The 23,614-nt window shown below is 39.9% G+C and overlaps 1 pseudogene; it reads right to left on the reverse strand.

Annotated features, from left to right (window-relative positions):
• Nucleotides 1-3,964: 3,964 nt before the first annotated feature.
• On the reverse strand, nt 3,965-12,702 carry LOC107533178 (small ribosomal subunit protein eS24 pseudogene; annotated as a pseudogene).
• Between the last annotated feature and the right edge of the window lie 10,912 nt (nt 12,703-23,614).

A 23,614-nucleotide genomic window follows, 5' to 3' on the forward strand; every position in this document is an offset into this window, starting at 1 on the left:
TCTGTGTTCTTACGATGCGACGCAAAGTACAGTCATGTTTTGAGTGGAGTCAATAAAACCCTTAAAAGAATAAATTGGCCTAAATTACTTGGTGGTCAAACCAGGAATTAAACCCTTGACTCCAGACTCCCCAACCAGGGCACCCTGGGAAGTAGTGGAGGTCTGGTTGACATCCTGGGAGGTCTGGTGGAGAGAGTATAGACTCTGGAGTCATGGGTTCAAATCTCTGCTCTGTCCCTTACCAGCTGCATCAACTTGGGCAAGTTATTTGATGTATCTAAGCCTCATTTACCTCACTGGCCAAACATACTTCCATCAAAGGTTTGTTGTGAGCTTTAACTGAGTTAACTGTAAGTGTCTGGCACAGAGCATGTGTGAAATGTCTGTGCTCTTTTCCTCCTGCCTTTGGTTAGTAATCACATGTGTGCCTCTCTGATGGAGAACGATCTTTCCCATTCTGAGCACTTAGAAAACATGCTGCTCACAAGCTAAGGATAAACTTGAATCACTATATTAGTATACCTGAAACTAATATAATAAATATCATATTGTATACTGACTAAATTTTTTAAAAAGTACAATAAAAAGTCCACTAATTGTTATTGTATGCTATCATGGACTCTTAAAACAGTCATGTGCTGCTTACTGATGGGGATATGTCCTGAGAAATGCATCTTTGGGCTCTCTCATTATTGTGGGAACACCACTGAGTGCACTTACACAAACCTGGGTGGTATAGCCTGCGACACACCTAGGCCGTATGGGATAGCCTGTTGCTCCTAGGCTACAAACCTGTATACCCCATGACTGCACTAAACAACATGAGATTAAATCAAGCACAAGAGAAAATGATGCAATTAAGAGATACAGCAAACACAAGATGCGTGAGGCTGCTGCTCGCATAACACAGGCGTACTGTTTTATAGCAAACTTTTTTTTTTTTACAGTAGAAAGTATACTCTAAAATAACGATGAAAGTAAATACATAAACCAGTACCCTAGGCATTTATTATCAACTATTATGTACTGGATGTAATTGTATGCACTACCCTTTCATAGGGCTAGCAGTGCAGTAGGTTTGTTTACACCAGCATCACCATAAACACGTGAGTACTGCATTGTACTATGATGTCATGAGGTTATGACATCACTAGACAACAGGAATTTTTCAGCTCCCATTATAATCTTATGGGACCACCGTCGTCTATGTGGTCCACTGTTGACCTGATTCCCATTATGAAGCACATGACTAATATATTCTGTGGCGTTATTTATAAAATACCTTGTCTCACATGCACTAGAGCAGTATCCCTCACTGAACTGCAATGCACGTTTTCTAGCCTTGGTAAGGACGTGGCACAGATTCTTCCTCCTTCCTTCTCTTTTCACACCTGGGACCCACAAGGGTGCACAGGAGATAACTTATTTAGTTTTCTTTTTGGTTAACTGTTAAATTTTGGATGGGAAACACTGTTAAACAGGATATTGACAGTTTGGTGATTATTCCGAGGAGCAGAGTAAAGCAGGAAGAGTGTAAGGAAATTAGAGAGGAGGCACTTTCAGGTGGATCTGAATGAACCTGGCTATGTCCTGTCATGTAAGACATAGGTAATGAGGGAAATTATCAAAATAAAGTAATTCAGTAAAGCTTTATTCAGTAATAATAGCTACCATTTATTAAGTATGTACTTAGTACAGATATTGTGATAAACATTTTATATGCTCTAACTTATGCCAAGGCAGGGGAGGGGTGTGAATTCTCTTTCTCTTCTGGGCTCTGGCTACATGCAGTCTCAGTAGTGTTCCTTGGTTTTAGAGAAAATACAGGAGCAGAAAAGCTGGACATACCTTGGTGGGAGCTTGAGTTAGAGTCGGGTGTTTCACGCAAAGCTGCCCATCATAGCTGTGTTGAAATCAGGGTTGAAGGGAGTGGCAAGGACTACAGAAACTGTTTGCTGCAGACCTCTCTTCCCCTCGACAGTTTCTAATAATGTTCAGGGGCACCTCATATATGATTGCCATCACGTGGCTGGAGCAAAAATGTCTGATGTAAAAACCCCTGGGCCCCTCTGAGCCCTGCAAAGCTCTTCACCACTGTGGCGGCTCCTGCACTAGCGTGCTCCTCAGTCTGATGCCCCCATCTCTTACATCTTCCACTGAGGCATAACACAGCCACGCTGTGCCCACATCAAACCACTGAGGTGGGGAGAATCCCCTTTGCCTGACTTTGTACCCTACACAGTGACTTTGATTCCAGAAGCATTATGGCATTGAGAGTCGGGGAAACCTCTGTGAAGCTGCAAATGTCACCATCTTGATCCACTGTGACTTCTTCCTGCACAGTCTTTGATCAATTAATGTGTTTTGTACCAGAGAGCATAGAGGTGAGGAAATATGAAAGCAGATTGGTAGATTTTGTTGTGGGAATCAGGAGTCTAGACACTTCTAGGAGGAATTGGATGCTTCATTTTCCAGTTTGAGGTTTAGGATTAGATCTTATTTAATCTTGATAGCATGTCACACTACTATGAAGTAAAGGTTATTATTTCTAAGGCCATCAAAGCAACAAAATTTTAGAGAGAATAAATAGTTTTCCCAAGTTCACAGAGTTAGGAAGAGGCAGTGGCAGGATCTGAGCCTTGGTCTATCTAGCTCTAAAGTCTGATCAATCATATAGTAGTTGAATGGAAGAAAGAAGAAAGAAAATTCAGGAGTTAAGTCAACTAAACTGGAGTAGAGCACTCGAAGAGCAGGTTGAGCCACAGATTGATTTCATTTTGTGCTCTGACCATCTAAACAGTCCCCCAAATGAATTTCACAGGTATAAGCAAATGTTCATGTGAAAAAGGCCTGGGGTATTGAGCTGACCATAAGTTCACTGAGCCATCAAGACAGCTGATGCTACTAAGAAGGAAAAGTGTCCTCAACTTGCATAATAGAATTATAAAGACATCATAGGAGGTCATAGACCTACTGTGCTTTGTTTTGTTTAGAATTTATCTGAAGGTCCATTTTTTGGTCACCACACTTTAAGGGATACTAGGAGACTTTCAAATCAGTGTGCTTGCTCAAAGAACCAATAGGACATTGAGTGTTTCAGAAAAATTGATGTGTGGGGTGTGCTGTGAGCAGGAGATATTAAGCTGGAGGAATAGAACACTACGAGAGACATGGTGGCTGTTTTCAGATATTTCAGGGCTAATATGAGGATCTGTAGACCAAGACAGTGCATGTAGAACAGATAGGAAGAAAAGGAAGCATCTATTAAGACCTACTGTGTGTCAGTCTCTGTCTAGGACAAGTATTTGAACTCAACATAAGGAAGATAGGAACAACAGCTGAAATGTCCATCAGTATAATAGAGTGAGGAACTGGAAATTTCAAGCAAAGACAGGATTAATGATGGACAAAGATATTGTCGAAGGAATTTTGGCATTACCTGAGCAGCTTTAATAGAAGATGAATGACTTCTCAGATCTAGTCTCCATTATAAGTTTACAGATAATCTCAGCCACTTATCATTCTTGGAGATCATTGAGAATATTACACCCATCTATTATATATATTAAAGTGAAAATAAAGATCCTCAAAGACAAAGATAAAAAATTCTAAGATCCTTCAGAAAGAAAAAGCAGAGCACATACAAAGGAACATGAATCTTGTTGAAATAAAAAAAAATGCAAATTAATCCATGAAATACCACTTTACAATGATAATTAACAGAAAATTACCAGGATTGATAATTCCAAGTATTGGTCAGAGAATTCCATGTGGGTAAAGAGAAATCCTTGATTTGCTTTTGGTGGGAGTGTGGGCTGGTGCAGCCATTCTGGACAGCAAGTTGGTGCTCCTTAGTGAAATTCAGAAGAATGCTTATTCTCTGTTACCCACAATCCATTTTCTTTTTCTTTTCAAAAAGTTCTTAGTTTCTTAATCTTCTCATGAAAATCTGTATAAGTGGTGATTACTCCTTCTTGCCAGCACCAACACTGGCTTTTGCGGTCCCCCTGACTTCTTCATTCTGTTCTTGGGTTCCTTTCTCTGTTTTATTGAGGTCGTTGTCTTTTCATATAGGCCATGTCTTGCAAGTCTAGGTTTGGGTTCATTTTCCTTTGCGTAATCCAAGGAATCATAAATCATGCTAAAGCCAGTTGTCTTGCCACCACCAGAATGGCTTCTGAATCCAAATACAAAGATGACATCTGGTGTGGTTTTATACATTTTGGCTAGTTTTTCCCAAATATCTGTCTTGGGTGAAGGATGTCAATGACCATTTGTTTCTGCTGAAGTAGTCTGTTGGTCATGAACTTCTGGGTCTGGATGTGATGTGTCGTGCATGATGGAGGTTGATCTTTAAGCAACCATGGAGGAAAAGAGACCCACAATTCATTTTCTTGTCATAGAGCCCAGAGAAACTCTTGCACAGGTCTGTAAGGGGTCACATAGGAGAATATTTGTGTGTGTGCAATGTCATTTGTGATGGTAGAAGTTGGGAGGGACTTGTCCACTATAGTGGGAGTTGATCAGTAAACCAAGGTGGATATCCAGTGTAGAATACTATACAGCAGTCACAATTCGATGGGCTAAAGGTAGCCATGCTTTTACATGAATGGATCTTAAAAACAGTGAGAAAAGCAAGAAACTGAACAAATTTGTATGTAATATTACTTATGTAAAACAAAAATATATACATTCAAACACTGTTTATCTTTCAATAATACAAAGAAATGCAAAGACATTTATTATAAACATTAAGGTGGAACAGGAAATGGAAGTGGAGATATGAAGGGAAAAAGAGGCACACTATAATAAAATGAGGTAAAAGAGGGATTATGAACCTCCAATATTGTCTTGTGAATTGGAAAGGTTTGCACAAATTTTTAAAACAGCAGGAAAAATATAATTTGTGCTTTTTATAAATCTAGGGGAAATTATAATCTATGTGTTGGTCTTCTTGCCAATTTATCTTTTTTTTTCTTAATCCTCGCCTGAGGATATTTTTACCATTGCTTTTCAGAGAGAGTGGGGGAGAGGGGAGGGAGAGGGGAGAGAGAGAGAAAGAGACATCAATGTGAGAGAGAGACATCGACTGGTTGCCTCCTGCACTGGCCGGACTAGTGACCAGGGCCGGGGATGGAGCCTACAACCAAGGTACATGCCCTTGTCCGGAATCAAACCCAGGACCCTTCAGTCCAAGAGGTGACGCTCTAACCACTGAGTAATACTGCCTAGGGCTTGCCAACTTATCTTTTAAACTTGCATATTCATTCATCTAATCATTGAACACATTTTTATTGAGCACCCACTATATACCTGGTACTGTACAAGGGCTCTAGGCACTGGGAATACAGCTATGCATGACGTACCTGTAAGATAAATACCTAAAAAGAATTGCTGGGTCAGAGAGTAAGCACATTTGAAATTTTAGTAGATATTGCTAAATTATACTCTGAAAGTCTACACCAACTGACATTTTTTTATTAGGGATATTTTTGCTGTGGTATTAATAAGGGCACTTTCTAATGATTTGTTTTTCTAAATGTGGATGAGTGGACTGAAAGGGAGGTAGGAAGAATCCGAAGGCAAAATGGGACTGGAGTTGTACATTTTGTGTGAGCTGAGGCAGCCCAAGCTGGGGGGGAGGCAGGACCCCGAGCAAATTCTGATGGGCATCAGAGGCAGATGCCACCAGGCCTCCTCAGCGCAGGCCAGCCTGCTGTGACCTGGGCGTCTTCCCTCTTGGGTCGTTTGGCAGTGAGCTGTGATACCAAGCACCTGCTGTGGCAGGAGGAGAGGAAAAACCACCTCATGATTATTACTTACCCATTGTCACCCTTTATCTGGAGGGTTGCATCTGTGCCCACAGCCCAGCACCCCACGAGGCTTCCGCGTGCTTTCCACCCCTGCGCAGGCCTGCCCAGCAGCCTCGCTCCCCTGCCGGGGCGGAAGCAGGATATGTGTCCAGGAGGGGGGCAGCAGCTGCTTATCTGCAGCGCTCAGCGAGGCAGACAGAAACATTCTCCGTGACCTTCCTTCCTTGGCTTGTTTGAAAACCGTGACCCTACTCCCCGTTACGGGGGAGGTAAATGTGGAGCTTTAACTAGGTGGGGGTATGAACATGAAATGTTTGTATTTTTTCCAATTGTTGATTTCTATAGTGTTCAGCTGAATTTCCATGTCCTACTCTGTAACATCTTTGGTAACTTTCTGCTCTCTTTCAGTTATATTTCAGTTCATTTTGGTTTTAAGTGTCAATCTCAGATTCAATTTAAATCTAATCTCCTGCATCTTCCAAATCACAGTGTTAACCTGAGAGGCCTGGGACATGTGGAGTGTATAAACTGCCTTTTCACTTTTCCTCAAACCCAGCACCTTGGAATAGAGAGAGGGGTGACAAGCAAGAGGTGGGGGGAAGGAGGAGAAATAATCTACTCTGAGAACACACCTTTTTCCTCTCCTGGGTCTACACATTTTCTTCTCCATGGTGTGGGAGATGCCATTGTCATTTTGGATGGGATAATTCTTAGGGTGGAACTGTTCTGTGCGTTTGAGAATATTTAACATTTCTTCTCCTTCATCCCCAACGCAAATTCTCATAACACCTTTCAGTCTTTATGATAACCACCCTCCTCTAGTTTTCCAAACACCTCCTAGGGGGGCCGTTCTGCCTTGGTTGAGAACCACTGGAACATTCCCCAGCTGGGGCCAGGGAGAAAGGATGGAAGAGCAAGGTCTTAGGTTGCTGGGCCAGCCAGCGGTGGGAAGGAATCCCTGGTTGTCCTTTGGTTGGCTCTGGCTTCATCTGAATCTTTCTGCGGCTGTGTGGAAGTCTCTGTATAGACAGTGTGATTGGATTTATAGGGATGGTGTTATCTTCCTCCGGACCTCTGTATTGCTGAGGACCACTTTAGAGAGGGTAGCTGTGTCTTCTTTTGCCCCCACCAATGGTCCATGACCCCAACGCTTTCTCTAGAGAAGATGTAGCCTCAGAGTAAATGGAGGCTTCATTTGCTTCTACCCGACAGCCCTTGGGCAGCCTCTTTCTTTTAACTCCATGTTCCTCTGACTCCATGTCCAGTGCAGTAGTTATGAGTACTAGAGTTTTCTTGGGCATCCTCTAATACGCTGTTGTCTACATCTTTCAAGAGCTGCTCAGCAGGGGTTCTGCCTTTATAAATTTCCAGAAGAGCAGCAGACACGAGGCTGTACATTCACAGATACCTCCAAACTCCAGGAAAGGCATGTCAAACTCTCCCAAGAGACATCTTGCCACACTACTTTTGGATGGTAACCCCAGTATGGGGCTTCAGGTTGTACACTCAGTGAGCATCCGTCCAAGGGTGAGGTACCAGTTTCCTCTTTTTCCAGATGCCCTTAGTCTCTAAAGGTGATTCTCTTGCAATCCTGCCTACCTTGGCTTTGCGAGCGATGGGGATGCACACTGCTCTAGTCTTGCATAAAATGTGTCCCACCAAGGACCCAAGGGGTTGGGAGCTTTCAATTCCAACTATCTCCTCTTTTTACTTTTTAGCTTATACTGAAAAATGTTTTATGCATGTGGATGATTATGATGGTGGTGATGATAGTAGGGCTGGTTCTGCCAGTTTTCAGAAAGTCCTTGTGTTGTGGCTCATTTTAGAGTGTGGTGTATTTCGCCCTCATTGCTGATCTACTGAAGCTCTTGGCAAGTAATTTAATTTCTTCCTGGTTTTCTTCTTTATAAAGTGAGGTATGAAGGTGACTTAGTTTTTTGTGTTTTTTTTTTCTATTAGGTATTATGAGCTATATAGAAAATTAAATATGTGTATTCCATTTGAATACGGAATTAAATATATGACTATGTATATCAATAACATAGAGAGACAGACATACACTCAGCTGTAGATGCAGATATTATTATTCCTGTTATTTGGGTGAGGAAACAGAATGTCTGAAAAGTTAAGTCTTATCTAAGGACTCAGAGTACTGGTAAAGTCTGAATTTGAACTCAGGCCTATTTGATTCCAAAGACCCCCGCCTTCTTTCTACTTACACCGTAATGCCTCTAAACCAGTAGGCTATATAAAAAGAGGATAAGTAAAAAAGAAGAAATCACATGCATTCCACAAAATACACGAGGTCTTTAGAGGACTATCTTCAGGGCAGGGCTTTGGAGAAGATGCTGAGGGATTAATGAATTCCTTGTGTGCAATCAGTGGTTAGTTCTGCGCAGATCACAGGGGAGGACTAGATTTAAATTTGTGTCTATGACTGGTATTTGTTTTTCTTGTCATTGTTTTCATATTTGCCTCTTAGTAATAAAGTTGCTGAACATTTTTGTAAGAATTTCCCCATTCCCAGAGCTTCCTGGGGGCCAGACTCCCTTCTCTGGCTTCTTCCCAAGAGGGGCGCATGAGTATTTGTGCTTTACAGATATGATTATGGTAGTTACTCTCTAAAGATTAACCCAGCACCTCATGGAATTTATGCCCTTTATAGTCTCTTCCACTTTAATCTGGCTGTGCCTGTGACTCACGGTTGTCCAATAGGATATGGTGGAAATAATGCTAAGCCGAGGTCATAAGAATCCTTGCAATCCCTGCTTGGGTCTCTTGAAATGTTTGCTTTTAGGATGCGTTCTTCTCAGAATACTCCCTCTTGGAACCCAGCTGCTGTGCCCTAGAAGCCCAAGTCACATGGATGGCCATGTGTTGGTGCTCTGGCTGATAGCCCCAGACAGGCTCCCAGCTGACAGCTAGCATCACCGTCTTGAACATGTGGGGTAGCCCAGTCATGCCCTCACATAACCTTTGGCCCTGGTTATCATTTATATGATTGTAACTACATGAGAAACCCTAAGCAAGAACTGCCTCACTGAGCTCACTCAAGCCAAAGAACCATAAGAGAGAAAAGTAAATTAGAGATTTAAGCCATTAGGTTTTGGGGTGGTTTATTACAGAGCAATAGATAAATGGAACAGTTCCTCTGGGAAGAGGCCGGACTCCTAGACTAGAGTTGACCAGTGGGGCTTTGGAGTTAGAAACTGGAATTTATTAGCCTTTTGACCTCATGCAAGTTCCTTCATATCTGTGTATCTCAGTATTCTCATCTGTGAAATGGGAATAATAATAATATATTCCTCATTAGATTTTTGTGAGAATTAAATATATGATCTGTATAAAGGGCTCAATGTGGTACCTGGCATTTACTAAGCACTGACTAAATGCTAAATGTTAGCTATGATAATGATTATTGACAATAGTGGTTGTGTGAAATTGAATAACGTGTCTCCTAGAACACAATCATTTATTAACATTTTTGTTTATTTTTGTTTTAGTCTCTTTTCTACCAACCCTAACCTACCAGCTCTTTTGAAAGTTAAGGCAAACACTGTGGCAAAGCTGCTTTGTTCTCTCCTGCCACATATTTCAATGGAAGGGAAGATTTTGTGAGTTGACCTGTTTACTCTGGGGGTTGTGGGAATATGAGCCTTCTATTCACCCACTTTCATTTCTTCTTCAAGTGTCCTATTGGTTTTGCATTTTCTTCTGTTTCCTCCAGGGAACTGCTTTTCCTTAGTTGAAGGCCAGGGGGAACTGAGCTGGGCAACTGATGCCTTGAGGAAGATGACAAGAATGAGGGTCATTGGGATGAAAATGAAAACTGACACTTAAATTGTCCTCTGTGGCCTCTTAATGACTTGTTGTGGTTAAGAGCATTATGCTGTTTCCATCAAAGGGAACCAAACATATACTGGGGTTTGTTGAAATGGCAAGATAAATGAAGCTTTTCAGAACAGCAAACATTTTTCTATGGCTTTAAACTCCTGTGATTATGTTAATGCTGGGGAGAGTGGGCAGGGACCTGGGTTACACCATGACCACCATGAATCCTATCTCCTCCCATACTCATATTTTAGATTCCAAGCTTCAAATACAAAATTACATGAAAACTTTAGCTCTCTGAGCAATGATGTTAGGTTATACCTAACCCACCGCTTACTCTATTAACTCTTTTCAGTCAGGAATCACATGTAGGAGTGAGGTAGATAGGGAGAAATATTACCACATTTTATTTATTTTTCTTTGGGGCTTAATACAAAAATATCTGGTTTAGGTCTTCAGTGTGTACCTGAAAGAAACTTAAATCACAGAAATAGTTTTTTTTTATATATATCTTTATTGATTTCAGAGAGAGGAAAAGAGAGAGAGAGATAGAAACATCAATGATGAGAGAGTCATTGATTGGCTGCCTTCTGAATGCCCCCGACTGGGAATCAAGCCCGCAACGTGGGCATGTGCCCTGACTGGGAATCGAACCCCGATCTCCTGGATCCTAGGTCGATGCTCAACTGCTGAACCACGCCTGGCCAGGCAAATCACAGAAATCTTAAAGTAAATTTTATCATCTGAGTTACTGGGGTGAAATGACCTATTTTCTGAGTCATTTTATAGTAGAAAGAATCCATTTTTATAGAGAGGGACCAGTTATTAGGAATTGTTCTTATAATTGGTACCACACTGTTTTTCTCTGGTTGCCTGAAAGTATGGTTAAGCCTGCTCAGCTCTAGATGGGTGTGGCATACAGTAAGTGCACAATAAATGCCTGATAATGGGATGAAAGAATGACACATGTCTGCCAATTGCTCAAACCATCTGTGGATTCTTCTGCTCAGCAAGTTGACTTCTACTAGTAGTTTGTTTATGTTTTTAAAGTCGCATCAACCTCTGTTCTAGCTTCACCTCTTCTCCCTTCTATTTCTGGGAGATGAAGCCCACTCTTCTCATCCAGCGAGTTGCCTTCATATCTGTGGGAGAGGGCTAGGCAAAATGAACTTTATGGGTTGTGGCCTGGAATGAAAGCTGAGACTGACTCTTAGTTCATGAAAAATGATCTATGCTTGGTATTAATATAATTCTGTTGCATTTTGTCAAAGGTGATCAGTATTTTTGAATTCTTGGCAATCTGTGATGGTGGAAAATTATATATTTTGAATAAAAAATCTGAAACTCTAGATTTTGAATAATAGATTTTGGAATCAATAACTAATTTAATAAAAGGCTTATGTTTGTGTTCGTTGCTATTCCTAAGCTTTGTTGATTAGTATGGAAAAATCATTACTCACTGAAGAGTGACTGCTCACCAGCTTCAGGAGAAAAGAGCTTGTGGTCTTAGTGCACGTCTAATCAAATTGATTTCCTTATCAGGAATGAGCATGTTTGAGCAACAGTTTTACCCAAGAGCTTAAAGACTGAACATAATGAGATTTCCTTTGTTTTTCTTTGAAATTTGGAAGGAAGTCTTCCCACCCAGTGTCTAGAGACTAGGCCAGTCTGGTCTAGCCTCGTGAAATCTGAAACTGTCAATCTGTGAAATGTATAGAAAAAAGCTTGGCTTATCTCCGACCATCTTTCATTCTCTAATACTCAGTGGTCAAGATGAGAGTTTGCAGTTCCACCTTTGGAAGCTTCCACTGCCCCCTCCTGCTCTATTCCCATCCTACTTCTAGGTGATTATAGAATATACTGGTTTCCTTCTTTCCTTACATTTCTACTGTTTTCCCTTGTTTTAAACCATTTTCCTTCTCCCCTCCCCCATATTCCCGTGTCCCTGATTCTCTGACATTTCCAGTGATAACCTGGCAGTAGCAAAATTGGTGGATGAGTAGAAGGAAAAATAAATACAATTTACATTTTAAAGGTCTATTGAAGCTCCAAAACTAAGGAAAAATACCTAAAAGAAACTGAAACTTTCAGGTAAAAATGTATCATTGTTATTATTATTTTATTTTATTTATTCACTTAAAAAATATATCTTTATTGATTTCAGAGAGAGGAAGGGGGGGGAGAGAGAGAGAGAAACATCAATGATGAGAGAGTCATTGATTGGCTGCCTCCTGCACACCCCTGCTGGGGATCGAGCCCTCAACCCTGGCATGTGCCCTTTCCGGGAATCGAACCCTGATCTCCCAAATCATAGGTGGATGTTCAACCACTGAGCCACATTCGGCTGGCCTGTTGTTATTATTTTAAATGGTGATAATAATAATCCATGACAAACAGATGTCAAAAACTATGAGGGAAAGTCCAAGCATGTCTTTATTTTCGTTTTTTCCATCACCCTTTCTCCCCTCCATGCCCTTCTCCCTCTCCCCTCCACAATCCCAAGCCTGCCTTTCTGTCGGAGGAGCAAATCTGAAAACTGATGATCAGTAAAGTAAAGCTGCCCATTATGTCAGCCTAGTTACTATCATATGGGACCGGGTCATCTTTGGCAAGTAGGGGTATCCATGCACCCTCACTTCAAAGGAGCTTTCAAGTCTGAGAATAATAACGTTTGAGACATTATTAGTTCCTATGAGGTGAAGGCTGTCATAAGATATATAATATAATAAATCCAATTTCTCTGAACTTCCAAATTAAAATGAACTAATGTGCTTATAACAAATAATCTTAATAACATTTGCTGAGGACTTACTGTCTGTCAGGTACTATGATAAATTCTCTCTTTGTGTTATTGCATCTAATTTCAATAACTCAGTGCCATAGGGGGAAATATTACTCTATTTTATAGATGAGGAAACTGGGGATCACCTGCATAGGCTGTTGTAAGGCAGTTTGTTACTACTATAAGAATTGCTATTACTATTACAGCTGTTACTAACATCAAACAGGTTTCAGGTGACTCCTGTCAGAACTCATGTACTCTGACCTGAACTATGTCGCTGACACACTGACAAGTCATTCTGCAACTTTCCATTTACAACTTAAATTTTATTAATTTTTCTCCTTCACAAAAGCAACACATATTACTCTATAAAACTGAGAAAATACAGACAAGATAACAGCAAAGCAAAATAAGACAACAGCAACAACAACATTGTTTGTAATCTCACTACTCAGAGATTGTTCCTGCTAACATTTTGGTATATGTTTTTCCCGTATCATTTACTAAGTATGCACGTATGCACAAAAATATTTTAAATACAGCATACTGCACATTTTTTTATAACTTACCTTTTCATTTGGCAATATAACTTGAACACTTTTCCATTGAATTAAATATTCTTCTGCTGCTACACAGTTTTCTAAATTTTGGGGGGTTATATAACACATTGTATCAAAGTTCAGATCCCTCACCTTAAAAAAGTGGAAATGCATACAAAGTATTGCATACAAATTTTAGGAGTTTTACTGCCTAAAATTTGTCTCTACATTTTCTGTCCCAGCTTAAACCATTATAGTCAGCAACACAGTATTCTATCCAATGTTTAAGGTAATACTATATTTTTTAAATTTTATTTTTCAATTATAGTTGACATTCATATTATTTTGTATTAGTTTCAGGTGTACAGCATAGTGGTTAGACAACTATATATTTTACAAAGTGGACCCCCCAATATTTCCAGTACCCAACTGATACCATACATAGTTATTACAATATTACTGACTATATTCCCTGTGCTGTACTTTACATCCCTATGACTGTTCTGAAACTACCAATTTGTAGTTCTTAATCCCTTCACCTTTTTCACCCAGTCCCCCAACCTGCCTCCCCTCTGGCAACCATCCCTCTGTTCTCTGTATCTATTCTTGTATATTTTTCCTCTCTCATGAATAATGTGATTGAAATCTTTTATGTTTATCATTATAAAATTCCTTCACAGGACAATTCCCCACGCTACAACTTCATAGTTACCAGTGAGCGCAAAGGTTTAACTATAAATGACCAGAACCTATGCATCTAGAAGAGTGAGGAAGATTTTTGGAAGATTTTACCTTTGAGAGTATTACATTAAATGTAGTGGTGCTGATATTTGGATTGATTTTTGTTTTTTTTAATGTTTCTTTATCTTTATTGTTGAGACCATTACAGATGTCCCCCTTTTAACCCCACTGACCCCTCCACCCCACATCCATTCCACCCACAGGCCCTCCCCACACCAATGTCCACATCCATGGGCCATGCCCACAAACATACAAGTTCCCTGATTAATCTCTCCCCACCCACACCCCCTCCCCACCTTCCCTCTGAAATCCCTCAGTTTGTTGCAAGCTTCTATTAACTTTGTTCATCAGTTTATTTTGTTTATTATATTCCACATATAAGTGAGATCATTTGGTACTTGTCCTTCTCTGACTGGCTCATTTCACTTAGCATAATAGTCTCTAGTTCTCTCCATGCTGTGCCAAAGGCTAAAAGGTTTTCCTCTTCACAGCCTCATAGTATTCCATGGTGTGAATGTGCCACAGCTTTTTTATCCACTCATCTACTGATGGGCACTTGGGCTGTTTCCAAATCTTAGCTATTGTGAATTGCGCTGCTATGAACATAGGGGTGCATAAGTTCTTTGCGATTGGTGTTTGGGGTTCCTTAGGATATATTCCTAGAAGTAGGATCACTGGGTCAAATGGCAGGTCAATTTTTAATCTTTTGAGGAAACTCCATACTGCTTTCCATAGTGGGTGCACCAGTCTGCATCCCACCAGCAGTGTACTATGAAATACCACTGGTTTTTGAAATACCACTGGTACAATGGTTTCTAGTGGAACATATTTTTAAAGATTCTCAAAGGTGGTAAATTTTTAATTTTGATAGTAAATTTGATTTTTAAAAAATAGCCCCATAGTCTTTGCAGCAAAGTTATTTTAATAACTTAATTAAATAAAATAATAACGTTTTGGCTATTTTAAAAAGTTACTATAAGCAAGGAGATTTATTTTCTCTTTTTCTTTGGGGATCGGCTCTGTGGCTGGTACAAAAAGAGACTTTCCAAAAGAGAACAAAGAAAGCATCAATGGAATCAGTGTATAACTTCCCAAGGTGACTATTCTTGGAATTAAAAATTCACTTATACAAATGCAGATATGCTTGTTTAAGAGTAGCAGCACAGTTTACAATAGCTAAGATCTGGAAACAGCCCAAGTGCCCATCAGTAGATGAGGGGATAAAAAAACTGTGGGACGTTTATACCAAGGAATACTACGCAGCTGTAAAGAAGAATAATCTTGTACCCTTTGGGACAGTATGGATGGATCTGGAGAAAATTATGCTAAGTGAAATAAGCCAGACAGAGAAAGACAAACATCATATGATCTTGCTTATACATGGAATCTAAAGAACTTAATAAACTGATGAACAGAATAGATTCAATGACATGGAAGCATAGATGAGACGAATGTCAGAGGGATGGAGGAGGGCGGGTGGGTGGAGGGGGAGAGAGTAACCAAAGAATTCATATGCGTATATGCACACCCAAGGACACGGACAATGGTGGGGAGAGGGACTGGGGAGGGGGAAGGAACGGGGTGGAATGGGTCATTGGGGAGAAAAAGGGACATCTATAATATTTTAAACAAAAATAAAATTAAAAAAAAATCTATATTATTGCTAAATGTTTAATTTTATGTGTCAACTTAGCTAGGCTGTGGAACCAGTTGTTTGGTCAAACACCAGTCTAGATGTTGCTGTAAAGGTATTTAGAGGAGATTACATTAACATTTAAATGAGATTATTCTTATTTAGATAATATTAACATTTTATATCAGCAGACTTTGCGTAAAGCAGATTGCCCTTCATAACGTAGGTGAGCCTCATCCAATTAGTTGAAGGCTATTAAAGCAAAGACCGAAGTCCCCTGAAAAGGGAGGAATTATATCTCCAGTCTGTAACATAGAGACCCTGCCTCAGCTTATAGCCTTTGGATTCAAGACTGCACCACATCAACTTTTGTTGGAATTTTCAGCTGGAAGCCTGCTCTATAGATATGACATGACAGCCCCACAGTCATGTGAACCCATTCCTTGAAATAAATCTCTCTACATATATTCTGTTGGTTCTGTATCTCTGGTGAGCTCTGACTAGTTCAATTACTAATTGTCCCCAAAGTCTTCAAGTAATCTCTCTGTTGCGTGTTACTCTTACTGCTATCAATTGTGAGAAGAGATACTTGCTGACTTTGTCTTAAATTTTGAACTCCATGTTCCTTCCGGGCTGATGGCTCTCTGTTAACTTAAATTGAAATAGTTCAGATTTTTAAAATCCTTGAGAGCCGTATTTTAAAAAAATGAACTTCCTATAATTGCATCGAACCATTTACTTATGTTTATTTTTATTCTTATTTTTATTATTTATAATTGTGCTAAATACATGTAACATAAAACTGACCATCTAAGCCATTTTTAAGTGTACAGTTCAGTAGAGTTAAATATATTCACATTGTTGTGAAATAGATCTCCAGAACTCTTCATCTTTCAAAACAGAAACTCTATACCCATTAAGAGACAACTTTCCATTTCCCTCTCCCCACCTGGCCCTGGAAACCACCATTCTACTTTCTGTCTCTATGAGGTTACTTATTCTAGGTACCTCATCTAAGTGGAGTCATCCAGCTTATTTCACTTAACATATTATCCTCAAGATTCATCCATGTTATAACGTGTCAGAATTGCCTTCCTTTTTAAGGCTAAATAATATCCCTTTGTATGTACATACCACATTTTGTTTATCCATTCATCTGCTGATGGACATTTGGGTTGCTTCCACCTTTTGGCCACTGTGAATAATGTTGCTATAATCATGGCTGTACGAAGTCTCTTTGTGGCCTGGATCTCATTTCTTTTGGTTACATACCCAGAAGTAGAATTGCTGGATCATATTGTAGTTCTATTTTTAATTTTTTGAGAGGCCACCATACTGTTTTCCTTAGTGGATACAACACTTTACATTCCCACCAACAGTGCACAAGGGTTCTGAATTCTCCACATTCTTACCAACACTTGCTATTTTCTGCTTATCTGATAATAACCATCCTAATGAGTGTGCAGTTATATTTCATTGTGGTTTTGATTTACATTTCCCTAATGATTAGTGATGCTGAGCATTTTCCCATGTATTATTGGCCATTTGTGTATCTTTTTTAGAGAAATATCTATTCAAATTTTTGCCCATTTTTAAATTGGATTGTTTTTCTATTGTTGTTGCTGAGTTTTAGGATTTCTTTTTTCTGGATATTACCCTCTTATCAGATATGTGATTTGCAAGTATTTGTTTCCATGCCATGGCTTGTCTTTTCGCTCTGTTGATTGTGTCTTTGGCACAGATGTTTTTAATTTTGATGTGGTTTATCTATTTCTTCTTTTGTTGTCTGTGCTTTTGGTGTCATAGGGTCAGTTCACTTGTTTTTTCCCTAAATTCACACCATATTTATGTCTGTCACACCATATGAATTGTCCATATATCACTCCAATAATACACATATTTTTGCCTTCAGTAACACTCAAATTTTCCCCTATCAACATTCTCTCACAGGAATCCTACCAAAAATGTCTTAGGAGAGAGATTTGGGCTGCTTTCTATGATCATGGCCAAGACTTGGTCATCGTGATTCACCATGGCTCTGAAGTGAGTGAGGAAGACATTTGGAGACAATTTTCTGTCACAACACCAGCTAGCACCAAGTAGACATGTAGGTCATATTTATTGAATGATTGAATGATTATCTTGTTTTTGGCATCTGTAAATATTTTCAGAATATTTTCATGTTTCTTTAAGTCCTATTACAGTCATTCCCTCAGACTGAGTATATGCAATTTGCATGACTGAAAAATCAGTCAAACAGTTTGTTGTTGCAACAGAATGTTTGGAAATTGTTGTTTTGAAAGTCATGTCATATCTTTAAGGCAAGTTGATGTGATAGTGAAAATTGAAGCTTAGAGAGTTTAAGGGCTACTTTCAGGTTACGTACTGAATGGAAAACAAAAGAGCCAGTTGTGGAAGCTGAAAATTCAAAATTTTATATAATATCATTGCACAGTGAGCAAATGACCTTTTTCTATAAAAACAAAGATTTCCAGAGAAAATTATGTCAAGTAAATCAACTCTAAAGTATAACTACTAGATTAAGAGTTCCTTGAAAGCAAAGAAGGGCCATGTCTGTCAATCCTTATGTTCCCAGCCAGCACACACATGCAGGCATGCACACACCTGCACATATGTACACATATAAAGCAATGAATAAAATTTACATGCTATCTTGTGACTTCTTTGTAGCTTCAGTTTTTCATGGTTTTAAAAGGAATAAAAAAACAAAGAATATATCTTAAAGTGAAATAAAATTTTGTGCCAGTTATCAGTTCTTTAGAGTTCCAAAGAACTCATTTATGCCTGTAAAATTATATACACATCATAAATATTTCTAAATACAAATTAATGTAAATATTTAAGTTTACAAATATTTTATCAGATTAAGAGAATGCTGACACATAAAGTGATTTGAAGATGTATGAGAAAACACTTTGATTTTGGTTGCAAGCTAACTTTTGGGGGGAAAGAAATATGATATTTTCTAATTTTTTTCTGGATCAAAATAAGAAACTAACTGGGTTTCTTAAAAATAATTACTGTTTGTGTCTTTCTCTTTGGAGACTGTAACTTGTTTCCCTTTGTTTTTTTGATATCACCACACTGGTTTCCCCAGGGGACGTTGACGTTGACAGAGAAAGACCAAGGGAACCTTTGTGACTTCATCCAAATGTCATAACAAAAGTAAGTCTTAGCATGCTTCTGAGGGATTGACTTTCAAGCAGGAACTAGGTTGTTTTGGAAACTTAGCTAATGACATTGTTATTATTTCTCATGAGTGATTAGGTTGATAGATCAATCCCACTTGCATTTAATGTAATCCCTACAGACCTGAGTGGTGAGCCCATCAATACAGAAGCTGTGTGGCCCTAAAAATTGGCCACTGAAAGTTGGGGCATTTGCCTCTGACATTTTTACCTTTGGCTGTGAACCCCTCAAATCATGTTTTCTTAATTAATATGCCTAATGATTTTGAAACATTCCCTATCCTGAGAATATTAATAGATTTTGAAAAATGTAAAGGATAAATTTGCAAAGCACAACTGACATTTGTAAACATTCTGGCAAGACAGAAATGGCAAGACTTGCACTTTTTAGTTGTGCTCTGCACACAGAAGGAGTGCAATAAATATTTACTGAATGTTGAATGGATGAAGTGAATTTGGAAATAAGCAGTGTCTTTGTGGCATTTTAAATCATTGCAGAAGTATGTTTTTACAGATACTGGGACACAATCCTAACTTCTTGACCTTCTTATGCCTTTATTGATGTGTTTTGACTAATACTAAGAAGATGCTAGTTTGAAAGGAGAAGCCTATAATTTAAAAACATGATTTTTACCATCTCCTAACACTTCACCAAAGGTCAAGAGGGTAGATAAACAACTTCCTACAGCTGCTGCTACATCTGGCACACGCCTGCAGCAGAAAGTGTGCGCTGAAAAGATAAACACATCAGGTTGTATCTACTTGCACGCTTATGCTTTTTGTGTCTGAACTTGACCCTTAACAATTAATATTAAAACCAGACTTGACATTAATGAATAAAAATTTGAAAGAAGTTCTCCTGAACTGAAATTACCAGCACTCCCAAGAGGATATATTTGTCTGATGGTTTTGAGGTTAACTCTGATTTTGTAATCCTGGCTCAACATCTTATCTTTGTTGTTTCCTTCTGGGAACAATCTCATGTTGATTTCTGCACAGTTTCAGGTCCCTTATGATTCCCTACTTGATTAATACTGAACATAAATTGTTTTGTTTAGGTCAATTCACTTATATATGGACATTTGCCAAATACTATTTCATTTTGTGACTTTCTTGAGGATGCTTCCAGCTCTGAGATTCTTTGACACTCTGTATAGATCTAAAATTAGCACGGTGATTTTCTCGTAAGAAGTCATCACACAGAATTCTCTATTAGTTTTTGACTGAAATAATCTGTTGGTTGATTATCTTACATTTATAAATATGAGTGGTGACTCAGACCCTTAAAAGAAATACCTCACTCAACCTGGATCCCTTCATGGATGACTCTACAAAGAAAACTGTAGGAAGGAGGTATGACTTTATAATGTTCACTCACTGAATTTGTGGTGAACTTGGGAAGGCTGTCTGTCAATACTGATTGAATAAAGACCTCTGAATTCCAAGTTAATTTTCCATCCACAAAACCACAGCCACTTTCTAAAAAGACTGTCAGACATAGTATTGTTGATTCTCTTGGTCACTAACTAGGCACCCAGGTGCCATTACTCACATTGTTTGGAAATGTTTATATGTTCCTATCTCAGATATTTTCCACAGAACCAGGTTATGTCTCTATATAAGTGTAGATCTGCGAACTTTAGATTTTCAATCCCCTGTCCTTTTTTGCCACAAATAACCATTAATATAAATGTACCGATTTTTATTATTGTTGTTAATATTATTATCAAAATGTTAATATTATTAGCAAAATGTTTGAATATTCAATTTCTCTTTGTGTTGGCAGATGCAACCTCTGTGGTGGTCATTTCTGCGTTGATCCTTGACCAACAAATGCAGGTATCCAGCCATGATGTTTATACTCTGTTTTTACAAAATTGCTGGGTGAGCAACTTTACAAGATCACACAGTGTTCTCTATCTCCTGATTAGCATTTAGAGAAACTCAGCAACTGGGATGGAGCCATCGGAGGGAACCAGGCTCCTATTTAAATGGAGGAAAGTCACTCAGTGGCTGATAAGCTGAAGGAGTGATAAATCGCAAAGGGCCTTTCAGCCTTAGGAATTCACAGTGAGGGTCTATCCTGAACCAGGTCAGCATCTGATGAACTTTTACTTTTCACAGCATCATCAGAGGGCAACGATAGGGCTGAAGAAATGGTCTGTATTGGATACCTGTCAGTTGGTTTACAGATAACCTGCAGACCATGGAGTATTTCACTGACGTCTGTAGGGCCAGAAACACAGTAGGAGGAAATGTCAAGTTCAGAAGGCTTCTAGGAAAAGGAGTCACCAGTCTATAGTATAATATTTCTGCTTTAAGAAGGGCCAATATGTTGTTGATAAACACTAGGTTTTAGATCTGTGCAGAGCCCTATAAATGAATGTGTGTGTTTTTAACTTAGTAACATCACATCTGTTGACATTATAAATACTAATAGAACTCCAGGGATGAATTGAGAAGCTCCTTCATCTGCAAGAGAAGGCATGGTTTGAGAGACAAAGGGTTGTTGACCCAGCTTAGTTTCTAGTTATGCTTCATTGATACACACTGGTGACTTATACATTGCCTGTGTGTGAGAACCTTCAGGGTTGTGATGGTGGTGGAGAGCACCCCCAATCTAACACAGTGCCTAGTACATTATCGTTATTAAATATGTATTTGTGAATGAATGAAAGGCTAGACATATGCTTTATTGAGTCATGTGCCTGGCTGTTTTCACTGATGCCCATTTTGGGTTAGGTTGTTGTGACTGATCAACAAGTACTTAGCAGGACTATAAAGTCATAGTGTGAATGGATGTATGTGGCTTTTGGAATTAGGCTCACATTCCGATGGCTGTTATGGTTCAGTTCTGGGCAGGGGCCAATACGAAATAAGAAGAATGGTGCATGATCTCCGTCTTCAAAGTGTTTTTGATCTAGTTGGGGGGGGTCCAGGCTAAAACTGTTCAACAGCAGGATTCGCACAGGAGTCTAAATGATACAGCGCTACCCTGTCTACCCTGGATGGTGACAGTTTAGAGGCTGTTACTCTCATTCTCTGGTTTTATTCTACTTCCGACAGTTCATGGCATTAGGTAGCATAGAATGTTAGGGTGAAATGGGACTCTCAGAAATCTTTGATACCTTTGTGTCCAACTCATTTTCTTTAGTTGAGAACCCTGAGAGGGTGAGTGCCTTGCCCAAGATCACACAGTCGCAGTCAGGGGCAATGGTTGCTTATTTCCCTAGGATTTCGGCTCCAGAGTATGTTCCAGGCTCATGCCAGGAGCCTGCCTTGTTTCTAAAGGAGGCCTCGGTTTTGTGATGATGAAGCCCCTGTTGCGTGCGTCCTAAGGAAGATGCAACTTATACCAGATTCTACTCCTCAGCAAACACCTTAAAGGGATTTCCCTCTACGTCCGCATTTTCTTTCCCTTCCTCCTCCTTCTTCCCTTTCTTCAAAAAACCCAGCTCTTTAGGGTTCTGCTCGTGCTCTGCACAGTGTAAATGCTGCGTTCACAGCGGCGCCCGGCCCCTGGCAGCCAGCATTTCCCGAGCCCGACGGCGCGGCCTCTGCTTCGCTCACTCCATCGTCATAACCACGGGGCTCAGTGGTTCGAGGAACCTAAGTTCTCAGAGGGAGCACGTGCTGGGGTCACACTGTCACCCCAACAAGCCAGGCTCCCGAGCCCAGGCCTGCAGCCACAGTGCCACCCTGTTCGTGTATATGAAAGGCCAGGCTCCTGAAAGCGGGCGTGAAACACGCAGCATCCATCCAGGACCTGGGCTGTGTCCTCCAGCTCGATTCCACCTCCAGGCTTGGTCTCTTCAAATGCTCGCGTCTTTTCCAAAAGGGACACCCCAGCACCAGGCCTGTCTCAGGACACCGCCCAGCCGGTGAGGATTCACTGTCCTCCAGCTCTGCTTGTCTTTGCCGTGATTCACTCTCTTTCTCTTCACTCCCTTTCTCTTCTCTTCTTCTCTGCAGTTGAATTTAGTGAGAAATCTGGAAGGGGTCATTTGAAAATGTTACAACAGTTATATAGAATTTGTGGGACCTTGTAGAATTGGTGATTTGATGAAAAGTTAATTATTTTAAGTGTTTCTCCTTTTCCTTGATGCACTTTTTTTTTTAAGTTAGCTAATAATGGAGGGAAAGGAGGCAGCCTCCTGCCCTGCAGAGGACCGGGTTGGGGACATCTCCTCCACCCAGAGGGGGCTGTGGATTTGATTAGCCTTGGAAGTCAGCTTACAAAATAAGCTGTTAAAAAGTCAAGGGAAAGCAGAGAGTGGACCCCTGACTCCTGGGGTGGGATGATGGCCTCTCCGAGCAGGAAGCGTTCTGATGTGCTGACAATGAGGAAACAGGCCATGTTTTTGTTTATTTTCTCATAAAGTGCTGATGAACAAATGAGGGAGTTGCATTAAGGGGCTCTGAAGGCAAGCTGTGAAAAGAGATTGGGGTTTATCAGCCTTTTAGCCTGGTTTCCTTTGGAAAGAATGCTTATGACGAGTCTGTGTGTCCACCCCCATCCCTGTGCCCCTCCTCCCCTCACACCCCTCGATAACTTCAAATGCCCCAAACTGATGTCAGCCCTTTTTGGCAGCTAGGAAGGTGGGCCTCACGGATTCCTTAATAAGAAGAAGCAAATGCATAAGAGAGAAAGCCAATTCCTACACTAAATAACCCCCTTTTTGTTTTTGTGCTTATGCCTGATAGTTCTAAATTTAATTTCTGGAGTCGTTTGAAGAGATCCCTAGGAAGTTGGTGGGGGTGGGGAGTGCGAGGGGGATTTCGTTGGGAGGAACATTTGTAGCTTTTTTGGAACTAAGATCTTACCTGACACAAGAATGGAGGAAAGTCAGAAATATGAGAAAAGCACCGCCTGTAGCTATGAATAAATTTGTCATTTGGAAGATAAAATTCTTAAGCAGTGTTCATTAAAAAAAAAAAAAAAAGTATGCTCTCTGAGTCCTTGGTGGAGCAAGGCATGGAATAAAGAAATAAATGATCAAATAAATTTTAAAAAATTCAATAATCCAGAAGCTTGCTTTGCTACTAACCTCTGTCCTTAAAAGTTT

This window comes from Miniopterus natalensis, chromosome 1 (assembly GCF_054644295.1).
Source record: "Miniopterus natalensis isolate mMinNat1 chromosome 1, mMinNat1.hap1, whole genome shotgun sequence".
Classification (NCBI taxonomy): domain Eukaryota; kingdom Metazoa; phylum Chordata; class Mammalia; order Chiroptera; family Miniopteridae; genus Miniopterus; species Miniopterus natalensis.